The 12,755-nt window shown below is 42.7% G+C and overlaps 1 pseudogene; it reads right to left on the bottom strand.

The window, feature by feature from the left end:
* Window positions 1-2,632: 2,632 nt before the first annotated feature.
* Window positions 2,633-2,752, bottom strand: LOC133497070 (5S ribosomal RNA; annotated as a pseudogene).
* Between the last annotated feature and the right edge of the window lie 10,003 nt (window positions 2,753-12,755).

Raw genomic sequence — 12,755 nt, forward strand, 5'->3', positions numbered from 1 at the left:
GTGTTGTGGCCACACTTTAACCTGCGTAAACCTCTCTGTGACTGATGGTTTATTTTCTTTTTTTTAAATGAACATTTGAGACTCATTTGAGAACAAAAAAACAAAAACAAGTGTGTTGGGGAGAGGTTCAACGAAGTTTAACATGTGGCCGCAACACGTTTCCGTGTACGTTGGAGACCATGCCCTGTCTTTTTTTTTTTTTTTTTTTTTAATGCATTGTTCTCAATTGACCAAACTTGGCATTATAAATACTTCTTGGTAATTTGAGATTGAGAAGAATAATTCTTACCTGAAATGAAGTGATTACTACACACTTGTGTGTTTATTTTGGTTCGGCACCATCCATCACGTTTAATTGCCAAACTCCATCCATCTTTTCTCGTCTTTTCAGCTGGTATTCCATAGAATGACCTCTTTGAATGTCTGTCTCTTCTGTTACAACAACCAACAGCACAACAAGTCTCCGGTATTGTGTATATTCTGCTCCGGTTCAATGTCCCCCACGCCGTCAAGCAGCTCTTTTTGACCTGCAATATGGCGCAGTGAAAACGGTAACGTCACATGTCACGTGTTTTGCTTTTTCTTTGCATTTTCGCTAGCGAGGGCCACAGAAACAGCTTACCGGGGAAAAGGAACAGGTCGGCTTGTGCAGTGCAACTTCAGCAATATTTAGTCATAAATTCACTCACCGCAAATATTGCGCAGGATGTCCCAGCTGACTTTGGGCAAAACCAAAGTCAATTGCAGGTACAGACAATCATTAGTATGAGCTACAGACGAGTTCAATTCCATAAGTGTTCTTCTACGTGGCTATGTGTAGGTACAGTATCTTTTAAACTAGGATGATATTCAGGAAAGCAAAAATGATACTTAACACTGTCTGTAGGATTTAAAAAAAAAAAAAGATCAGATGGTGACAGAGTAAGCCTGTTACTAATTTATTCACATGATTTCCTCGGGGAGGAATGTTTGGGAATCAAAAACAACATGGAAATCAGCGAGCGTCCCAACAGGGAGTGTTTGGAGGTTTCACTGGATTTTTTTTTTTTTTTTTTTTTCGACGACAGGGATTAGGGGAGATATTTCCGGAAACAGTCCCATGACTTTTCCCCTGTCAGGAGAATGGCGAGAGTTGCACAGCCACCTATTTTCATAAAACATGGAGGGCATGTCTCCAAAGAGCCACGAGCCTTTACTTCCACCTCACCGAGCGACACGTTCCTAAAGGAGGTGGATCGGGAAACCGCGGCGTGCGCAGCTGTCCGTTCCGCTTTGTTTACCGCCCGTTTATTGCTTTTAATTTACACGTCACGTGATTTGTCAAACACGCACATATTCGTAGTACTCGCTGTGTGTGTGTGTGTGTGTGTGTGTGTGTGTGTGTGAGTTTTAGTTGGCCTGCTTAACTGCAGCAGACGATTGGACTTGTTGCTTCTTTAGCCAATCATATGTTGTCTTGGACAGTCGCCCTGCTGATGAGGACAAGCTGTTCTTTAATTATAATAAGGGGCGGGTGGTGGGGGAAAGGAAAACAAGAAACAAACCCCGAGGCTGAGTTGATATTATCCTGCCGATGCCTTCCACGGAACACCTGACTACATCGGTGCCAATGTCAGCGGAGTCGCTGAGTGGGAAAGAAAACAATTACCCATCTGTGAATGAGCAGCAGACACTTAATTGCCTGGGCCTCTTGTTTAGAGACGGTAATCAGACGCCACGACTCTACCCCGGGACATCCGAGGTAGACGAAAAAAAAAAAAAAAAAAAAAAATCGGATGTGCGTTTGTATGTGAATCAGACGCGTCTCACTATAGGAATTCCTGTCTCTGCTCAGAACTGTTTGCAACTGATGAATATTTAATTTTCCAAACGCTTTCACCGTGGAAGTATTCCGGTGAACGCTTTTGAAAGGTGACTTGTATCAAAAGCTAGCTTGTATTAAAATAAAAGCGTCTTAAGTGTCGGCAAAACACGTAACGTAAGACGATATCAGTGGACTATTATAGTAGTTTCGCTTATTAACATATAATTCATGTTTTAATAAAGGTTAATTGTTAGTTTTGTCAGGATAGACAAGCAAGTTGGTGTTGTTTCTCTATAAAGTGACATTGCCAAATAGTGGCTCGTCGTACATATTGCACCATTTTTATTCTTCATTTTTATACTCAAACTAGCATAATTTCCAGCCTATAAGCCGCGACTTTTTTCCCCCCACACGCATTCAACCCTGGGGTTGACGCGGCGATGCGGATAAGTTGTGCATTTTTTCTAACGGCCGCAAGGGGCGCACACGACCGGAAAAGGTAAGAGGGAGACCGGTGGAATATATGTGCCGAGGAAGTGACTTTTACCGGTCCGGCCCTGTTAGCGCTGCGCTAGCGTGTTACTGCCGTGTCTCAGTGATTTTTACCGGTATGTTTTTTTTTTTTTTTTTAACTGGTCCTTGCATTAAATGCCATTGTACCATCTTTCTTTGTAAATATCTCGTGTTTCAATGTGGGCACTTGCAGCTTTTACACAGCTGTGGCGTATGTATGTCGTCTCATCTCAGGTGAACGCACATTTGTTCGGCACAGTTTTACGCCGGACGCCCTTATTGACGCAACCCCTCTGCATTTTAGCCGCGGAGAGAAGCTTACAGCACCTGGTATTCCCAGGCGGTCGCCCATCCAAGTACTAACCAGGGCCAAAACCCGCTTAGCTTCCGAGATCCGACGAGATCGGGCGTTCTCAGGTTAGCGTGGGCGTAAGCTGTGGTGTATGTATGTACCAAATGGTATTTCCTTTACAAATGTACCGGGTGAGGCTTTTAACCAGGTGCGCTCTGTAGCCCGGGAATTACGGTGTATATATATTTGTTCATGTATATGCAAGTATTTACAGATTACAGGTCCTTGTATATTTTCATCGAGTGTCCTTGGAGCATTTCATATGCATAATTAACAGACTGGCATTTGAGAATAGAATGTCATCCCTAGACACTAAAACGACCACAGGTCAATTTTTCAACCGTGTAATTGGCTCCTAATACAGAAGTGTTTAAAATTCCATATTTTGCCCCTTAACGCCTCGCCCCAAATAAATATCTTTCTGTTAATTGGCCCAGTCTTCACTTTCCATTACATTTCAATCTGGATGTTGATCCTCATTTTGGAAGGTTCGGGACAATGAGCGCCAATTCTCTATAGGAATTATTCGTAAACGTCTATTTCACAAGGTGTCTCGAAATAAATGCGACACGCGCGTTGGCGATTGCGGATGATTTTCATAATCTGACAGATGTGGCTCTCTAGCAGAGCGAGGCCACGGCATACGTCCGTCTTTGGCCTTCTACCTATTTAAAGTGACGCGTCTGATGCAATGTTTGTGTACAGGCACAGACTTGGATGCCTTTGCGACATTCTGAGCACATCACAAGTGACAGCTACAAACAACCTCAAACAAACTGGCAGTATATAAGATGAAGCCCGTATGGAGGACCGCAGCTGGTACTCTGATTTAGTCCTCGTTTTCCCACACTTGCTTTGACCCTTATTAATAAAGCTGTGGTTCAGCGAGCATATTTTCAGTCATCCAGACCAGTGCTGATTTAGATCCACTTTCCGCAGGAACAAATATGAATATACAGTGGATATAAATGGTCAGGTTTTTGTGATGTAAAGAAATTCGTCCAAAATTTCTTTTCCCACTATGAACATGACGTACAACCTAGACAACTCAAATGAGAAAAAAAATAGTCGAGGAGAGTTAAAAATAAACAACAGATTGTTTTATTGCGCGAGTGTGCACACCCTCTAATGAGTGAGTATGCTGCTGTGTTCAGAAGAAACCCATTTAAAGTCACATTACATAGGAGTCAGTACACACCTGTCAACATTTAAAGCACCTCCGATTAACATCAAATAAAATGTACGTTGCTCTGGTGGGCTTACTTGCCAACCAGACCAGGAAAAGCTCATTCATGCGTTTATCTCAATTTGACTTGACTATTGTAATGGTCTTCTGACTCGACTGCCCAAAAAAAGCATTATACATCTGCAGCTCACTCAGAATGCTGCAGTTCAGGTTATAACTCCAATTCTAAATGTTTCAATTTACATATATATATATATTTTGTTGTCATTTTTACTTTCCGCCCCCATTTGGAATGCTTTATTTATTTGTATTCAAATGCTTTTAATCATGTAAAGCACATTGACTTACCTTGTGTATGAAATATACTATATAAATAATGTTTTTTTTTTGCTTTTGTAACTATTGTAAAACCAAAGTTGACACGCTTATGTGCGCTATTCTATTCTACTCGATTGTGAATAATTCTGATCAAAATTGACAAAATCAAAGGCTAGAATTTTTGTTTGGTACACAACTCTGTTAGCATGTTGTGGAACCAATTACTCTTTTTGACACGCACATTAAAATGTTCCAGACACAGTTTTGGCCGTCTCTTGTCATCACCTCTGACATGGATGTTTGGAAGGGATTAAAAGATAATAATAATAATAAATCGCACAAACACACACACACTCACAGACAAAACAAATCTGGGATTTGTTGGAGTCCATGTTGCCTTTGGGATGTAATCGCTCCTCCACATAATACCAATCAACCAACAGAGAAGTTGGGAGTGACTTTCAAGCTCCAGTGGGCGCAATGTGGGATAATGACAGCGGTGATTTTCAGGTAATCTGGTTAGTGTGCGACTGGGGCCAAGCTGTCAGCTCTTTAACTGACTAAAAAATGGTGGGGAGGGTGTTGGCAAAAGGACAGAGAGGCAGGAAAGAAAGCGAGAGAGAGAGAGAGAGAGAGAGTATGACAAGAGAGAAGGTGAACCTGACCGGGCGTGAGATCAGTGGCAAAGCCTGACTCAATGAGACATCTTCCTGCACTAAGCTCTCTCCTGAAACCCATTAGCCGTCATCACATCGCTCCGCAAAGATGGAGACACGTAAATGCACTCTCGTGCATCTGCATTTACGCAAGCACGTGTGCAAACGGTTCTTGGTCCAGCATCTGAAACGTTCTATCTTTTCCCCTGTTGCAACTCCGCTCCCCCCTTCCCCCTTTTTTTTTATCCTCCATGTAAAGATGCTGCAGGGAGGAGGAGATGTCCACAGTCAGCCAATACATGACTTATTACTCATCCGAGCCTTCTGGTGGACCTAAGAGCACCACGGAAGCAATGAAGCCCTCTCTTGGTAGTAAGCTAGCGCTCCATCACCCACCGAAGCGCTCATGCGGTCGTCCGTCAAATAGACACAGGTACTGTATTTCCTGATGGGCCTCACCTCCACGGAGGAGCCCTGTAAGCCGATCAAGCCGACAACGCTCGTGGGCTCGTGGGCTTTACTGCTTCCAGGACGGAGTCCTGACTCATAGCAGGGCTGTTTGGCAAAAATGAGTCAGTCATGCAGAAGCGATGTGATTCAGGGAGGGGGAAATAGGCAACCAATAGAAGCACACCATTCAAATTCATCAAAACTGAACCCACCAAGATCACGTTGAAGTGAGAATTGTGGATGCTAACGAAACGGGACACGTCTTTATTCCAACATGTGTCTTTACATTTTGACAGCTCAATTTGCTCAATTTATCACCACATAAATATAGCAAAAACTGAATCGAGGGGCCCTCGGTCTCACGACAGCTTCAGATGTCACGCAATTTCTTTACACCGGAACACTTTATCACTCGTCATAAGAACAGTAAATATTTTTATGGAGAGCAATTTAAGGCCATAAATACAAAAACAAGAGAGCAGTCCTTACCTTTATTCCCGTGATTGTGTTGCACACGGGAGGGGTGCACAGTAGTTGACTTGTGGGCGTTTCTTCAAGAATGAAATGCAGGTCTCGAGCATGATACCCAAGGAGGATCCTCACTGAAATATATTTGATACCCCGAGAGAATAAAGGATGCATTTGCTTTGGGAATGAGGTTTTGTGTTCACACATTCATTTTAGAGATTTTATTATGGTCACTTTCAGTGTTTTGAGAGTAAACTGTTGTTTCAACTGACCTTCAACTGCATCTCCACATGACTGACCATAATGGGAGTATTTTGTTCAAAAGTCAGCATCTGTGACTGTATTGGGGTGTTTTAGTGCCCATGGCATGGGGAACTTGGACATCCGTGCAGGCGCCAAAAATGCTGAAATGTACATCGAGGTTTGGGGGCAACACATGCTGCCATCCAAGCAACGTCTCTTCAGGGACGAGCAGCTGAGAAACCCCACTGGCCTGAATGAGTTAAAAGTAGAAGTAATGGGTTTGCTGAGGCCAAAGATCAAGAGCGAAGTCAACTGAGCAGAAGCAGAGTGCCTCGCCTGTGGTCCGCTGTTCCTCAAGGACCCCAGACGGACGTGTATAAATTCGGCAGCAACGTGCTACGTAACTAGCTAATGCGTGTTCCGTTCAAGATTGACACGATGTTGCTCAGCCAGACCTAAAGTGGATCTATTCTGAGCTGTGGTTTGTGAACCTGAATTTACAAAGTGCAAGACCACTCAGTCATGAAGCGACCCCGGGGATAGGTCACAGCATTCCCTCTGATATGAGCACCAACTTCTCACGCAAATATAGGACCACACACACACACCACACACACACACACACACACACACACACACACACACCACACACACGCACAAATATTGAAAGCCTTGCATGACAGTTGACAAAATATCATGAGATCAGAAAAAAATACAATTACAGGACTGAAGTAAGGTCCCCATTTTTTTTTTTTTACAGTAGTGAAACATGGTCCAGAAAAAAACAAGAGTAGTGTTAACAAATCAGTCATTCATACTGAAAAGCATTAAAAAAAAACATAATTTTAAAGAATGCACACAGACCTTTGCCTACATAAATTTGTGGTTGATTAAATAATTCATTTTTATTATTTTATGTTGTCACATCCGACTGATTGGCAAAATGTTTGCGTATCGGGAAAGCTCTGGACAAGGATTTTAATATATTAACTCTACAGACAACACTTTTATATAAGAAAATTAGAATAAAAAGAAAATGCAACTACTGTACAATAAAACTAAAATATGGAAAACGACTGGAAATGTAAAGGTCAGCGAATTATTATATTTGGCTGTTAGCTCAGGTTGCCCAGTCTGCGTGTTGAGTACCTCGGCATCTGTTGCGGCCAAAGCAGCTCGTGTACAAATGTGTGTTTATTTTGGCACTTTTTGTTTTGTTTCCAATGAAACAAATGAGGGTGCACCACCCACTTTGACCACTTCTGTGGTGGTTAGTACAATATGTCCTACCTATTCAGTCTTACTACTGTGGTAAAGCTATAAATAAAGCAATTATTGATGTTGACGTGCTCTGTTCTGCTTTGCAATAGACACATTTAGTTGTTTTTAAGCATGAAATGATCCCAAATTAAAAACCTTTGTCAAGACTGGTATGTGCGTACCATGGTTGAAGGATGTTGAAATGTCTGATAAAATGAAACACAGGGTAAATCTTCTTTTCCTTGTCTCGTTAGGGGTCGCCTACAAACTTTGCCCTTCATCCTAGCGGAGACTCTTCTGTCACATAACACACCAGACACCACGCTTGGACCCGTTTCTTCACTTCCTTACCAGACTCTCCATTGCTCTGTATTGCTGACCTCAAGTATTTGAAGTCATCCACCCTCGCCATCTCTTCTCCCTGGAGAAACACAGGGTAAATGTTTTGTGGAAATAGACGGCTTTTGCATTTTCTCTTCTCATATGAGGAGGGTGGTGATAATTTAACAAACACAAGGAGCGCTCAGCCAGGAAAATCCTGTGAACTCGCTCTGATATACAAACCCTCAGTCAGCAGCACACTGAGTTGCCGGATGACGGTAGCAAAGTGCACGACTCTGCATGTTGGCACCACGCTGCAATGACAACTCTGAGAAAGCTGTGGGGGAAAGGCAGCTTACATAGCGTGCGGCGCATGTCTGACTAGTCTGTCGAGTGCGGCTTTGAGTGGAGCGTGACCTCCCAAGGACAAACAGAGACCCGACTCCTTAACTCACACAGGCAAACAACAGACACCGTGTATAATACGTAAAGTAAAACATAAAGCAAGTATAAAGGCATTTCAAGTGACGTCGACAGTCACTCCCTAGCTGGAACAAAGATCCTGTAGTGAGGACCTTTCCCTGGCGGACCTTCGCGGCCCACCTGAGAGAATTTCCAGCACGAGAGCAGAGTGTTAAGCTGTTGGCTGTCGCCGTGTCACGTCTGCGAGTTTAAGAGGAGGCCCCGTCTGTGCCGCTACTACCGCTGCCGCTCGCCGCTCTGTCTCAGGGCGTCTGTTGGAAGCGTGTTGCGGTTTGATGAGTGTTTCTTGCTGCAGTGCGTGAGAGAGAGGGAGATGGGGGAGAGAGCGAGGGAGAGAGAGACAGAGAATCCCTCCCCATCACAGATTCGTATTTCCCAGCATAAATGTATGCACGTGTTTGTGTTTACGTGCGGGCATGCACGTGCACACTCTGCCAACTTGTGCTGGAATGCAGAAACACTCGTGAGGATGTGCCTGAGTGACCCGGGCGTGGAGCGATAAGGCTGTTCTGCAATTCAGAAATATGCAACCTGCATGTTAACAATCCCGAGCGCGCAGCCTCCCCGGGGTGCTCTTACTCCCCGGCTCTCGGCTTCCTCCGTACACCTCCTCGCCAGTCATCCTTCTGTACCGCCTCACCTAACCCGACTGCGACAACAAAGAGGACAGAGGAGGGGAAAATGGAGGATGTGGAGGAGGAAGAGCGGAAGAGAACTGCAAAAGGGTGGAGGATGTATTTATCTGCGGTGTGTTTTTCTGTTGGTTTTGTAAGCATGCACAGAGTTGCAGTGAGGTGCGGCGGTGCAGGGGGGGGGGGGGGGAGTGCCCGGGGCGGGGGACACAACATATGGACGACTAATGAGGTTTCATTGCCGGGCTTAACGGGGGAAACAGTCCAAAAATGAGGGAGTGTAATCAGGGACAGGCCAAATAATCCGAATCTGGATCAATACAGCGGTACCTCGATCAATCCATCAACTGACGAATGATTCATAGGCTACGATGAACTCCCACGGGTTTTTATCGGATTCAGAATTGAGAGTTGCACACCTTCAGTGTAGTACAACGATGGACCTTTCCGACCTGTCAATCACTCGTACAATAAGAGCCAATCGGATGGCCGCGTTGTCTTAACCCCTAGCTTGACACGCCCCTCTCGCCGTATTGTCCCCCAACCGGTGCTGGTTGTCAGTAGTGTGCGCTTGGAAAAGTCCTGTCCAAAATCTTAATTCCGTGTACATATCCTTGCGTGACACATTTGGCAAAAAACATACCCCAATATTATCTGGAATACGTGTTAGAGAATCGACTTCAAACATGTTCTGTTCAATCGCCCTTTTGGAAGTTTGTGGGACATGGCTAAGGGGGCAGAGCTCAAGATCGCCATCAGAAAGGTCCATTGTGAGCCACTGTGGTACTAACGGTCCGTAATATGCCAGGCAATACTGAGGATTGAGGGTACAGGGACAGACCCCTGCTACCTTTTGACAACAACAGGCAAGCACATGAGTTTATACAGTAGCTTGCTAGCAGCTAGCGCAAAAAGCTAACAGTGCAATCCAACTCTTTACTGAGTATGACTTGTCAAACAAACGGGATTCAAACACACCAGTCACAGAATATGCAAAAATATGTAATAAAGTGGAAGCAGAGCAAAAATGAACGTCAGCTAGTGGATATTATTTCTGTGCTAAACTACTTGGAAGCGGTCGACGTATTTTCTGCTTTGACCACGGTCTCTTACTACCTCCTTAGGTTGGTTGTTAGTCTTCTCTTCTCACATTCTTCTTTGTGATTCTAGAAAAAAAAAAGCTATCTTGAAAAAAACACAAATTGCCAAATACACATGCAGAGTTTATGCTGATTGTGGTGCCGACTGCTCGTGTGATATGATGACATCCCGCTACATAAATTAAAATCTAAACACAGGGATGAGAATGACCAATTCGGGAAAACACAGAAAATGTCTTCATTGGAGGGGTGAGGTGATTGAAAGCGGTGGGGGGGGGTTTATCCCCGTTTTGGGCATAAAAATATTTTATAAAACACACGGTTAAATGGCGACGTCTGGTTACTCCTAACAGCGTAAATACAGTGCGATCATATTTTGAAAACTTGAAATATGAGTCCAAAAAAACCTAAATAATTTTGCCAAACTTCAGACATAAAAATGTAAACAGTGAAATTGATTTCAAATAGGCTACTGCACTTACAAGTTATACTAAGTTATACTTCAGAAATAAGTACACAAATAATTTGTTTATATGAGAGCGAGAGGGCAAAAGAGATCATGAAAGATAGATAGATAGATAGATAGATAGATAGATAGATAGAAGATAGATAGATAGATAGATAGATAGATAGATAGATAGATATAGATAGATAGATAGATAGATAGATAGATAGATAGATAGATAGATAGATAGATAGATAGATAGATAGATAGATAGATAGATTGATAGATTTTAACAACAGTGTAAATTTTCACAAAAATAAGAATTTCAGCTGACAAAAGTCAGAATTCCGCGAATCCGTGGAAAACTCTAATCCCTGTAAACATAACTTATAACATAACAGCGTGGTTTTTTGTCATGCATGTAAATATGAATAATTTTAGGCACATTCTTTTCCATTACATTATAACAGAACTCATTCAACCTTTAAGGTAAAATATACAGACCAGTTTCTGGAAGGGAAACATAATAACGAGAAGAAACTCAAATTTGCAAAAAAATGGCTGGAGAATGTCAACTCTCCCCGCTCTTTAGTCGCTATTGAGACTGACATGTTCACACGACACATTGACTTGGATACTAATATCAATCTTTTTTTTTTTTTTTTTTGGTGAGAGGCTGATGAAATTTGCATTTAGATTGAAATGACTTGAGCACGGCCAGGACACCACCGAGGGCCGCGGGAAGGAGAGAAAAAGCCCGGGCGAGTTTTGAGGCACCGGAGGAGGCTTCACAGCTTTGTTGGCTCATCCCAGTTAAAAAAAAAAAAAAAAAAAAATAGACACAACAGGCAACAGACCGGGGGTGGTGGTGGGGTGGGGGGGGGAACGCTCACAGACCTTCTCGAACCACGCGTTACAATTATTCTCTGCAAATATTCTGCCTTGATATGAATTTAAAAAGGTTTCCCATCTTAGTTGGTCGAGGACATTCTGCAGATGCTCTTTAGCCTATGCTCAGAATAAATACAAATATTCTACAAATATTTACTATTAAGGTCAGTGCCAAGCTGTGCAAAGAACAATTTAAAAAAAGGAATTAATGTAAAGTATAATGCAGAGGAACGTGCAAAGACTGGTTTTAAGAAATAACCTTTCAAGTTAAAATGACAATAAAACAAACCAATGTTGGACGCTCACCCAATGGGAAGTTCTTAATGAAGAATTTCACAATTAACACATTCATGGGTAGGTTGGCAATTTTTTTTGCCTTATTGAGATAAAAGTCTCCTAACAGGCCACAATCAAGGAAATAACACTTCTTTTTCGTTTAATGAAACAAAGGGCAAAAAAGATGAACCCTCTCGCGGGCAACGTCCAAAAACAGGTATGTTATCGGTTCTTTGAAGTGGTACATACTAGAGATGTGTTTATTAATAAATTCTTATTTTAGAACGACACTTACGCATTAATAAAACTGATGGATTAGCATTTCGAAGACAAACTTGGTTGCGCACTGACCTTTCTCCCTTTCTTCTCTCGGAAAAACGTTTCATGTGTACTTGAGGCAGCCATGTTGGGTCGGGAAATAACTCCGTGCTAACTTTGACCGATGAGTTATCCTCTCCTGATACCAAATTATGGCTTCAGATTAAAACACTGAAATATTTTTGATATACTGAAGGATATAATGCGTGAAAATCACAATGTCCCAAAAATGGGACGCTGCACACGAATGTCAATACCAAATAAACACCTGGCCCATATACATTTATGTCAATAAAAAGTTATCTGGGCTTTATATTATATGGTATATGTTTTTGTTCGACATTCCGTTAAAATTTTCATGAGAACATGTGCATGGGGCCATCATAGTTAAAAAATAAATGGACAAATTATTCACACCTTACGCCCTTATGTCTCTCTTTGCAAAGACGGCATTTCTACCGCTACAAATTTTTTCCCGCGATGGAAATAATGCGAATTATGAGATTTGCAATCAGCAGGCTGACGAGAAGCTTTTGGAGACAACAAGAGCACCACCTTGTGTTAATATTTTATCGAGGCAAGAGCAGAGAGCCTGCTTTGTCGGCGCGGTCGGAAGAGGCGCCCCAAGGACAGCTGACTAGACAACAGGTACACTGGAACAAAAGTATGAAATTACATATCTGATGGCGTCTCTTTACCTCTCCTTAATAAACAAACCAAAAAAAAAAAAAAAAGACACAAAAGCTGCATCTGGATGAAAGAAGCAATTTAGATTTTCTTCAAGGAAAGTCAGTTAGTTATAAGTGTTCAATCAATTGGAGTCCTTTTGCCCGCAGGGTAAGATTTAAATATATTACATTATATATAAGGCGGCACGGCAGCTGGTAAAGCGTTAGCCTCACAGTTCTGAGGACCCGGGTTTGATACCCGACCCCGGATGTGTGGAGTTTGCATATTCTCCCCGTGCCTGCGTCGGTTTTCTCCGAGCACTCCGGTTTCCTCCCACATCCCAAACACATGCATTACTTGAAGACTAATT

Source organism: Syngnathoides biaculeatus, chromosome 23 (assembly GCF_019802595.1).
Source record: "Syngnathoides biaculeatus isolate LvHL_M chromosome 23, ASM1980259v1, whole genome shotgun sequence".
Taxonomy (NCBI): Eukaryota; Metazoa; Chordata; class Actinopteri; order Syngnathiformes; family Syngnathidae; genus Syngnathoides; species Syngnathoides biaculeatus.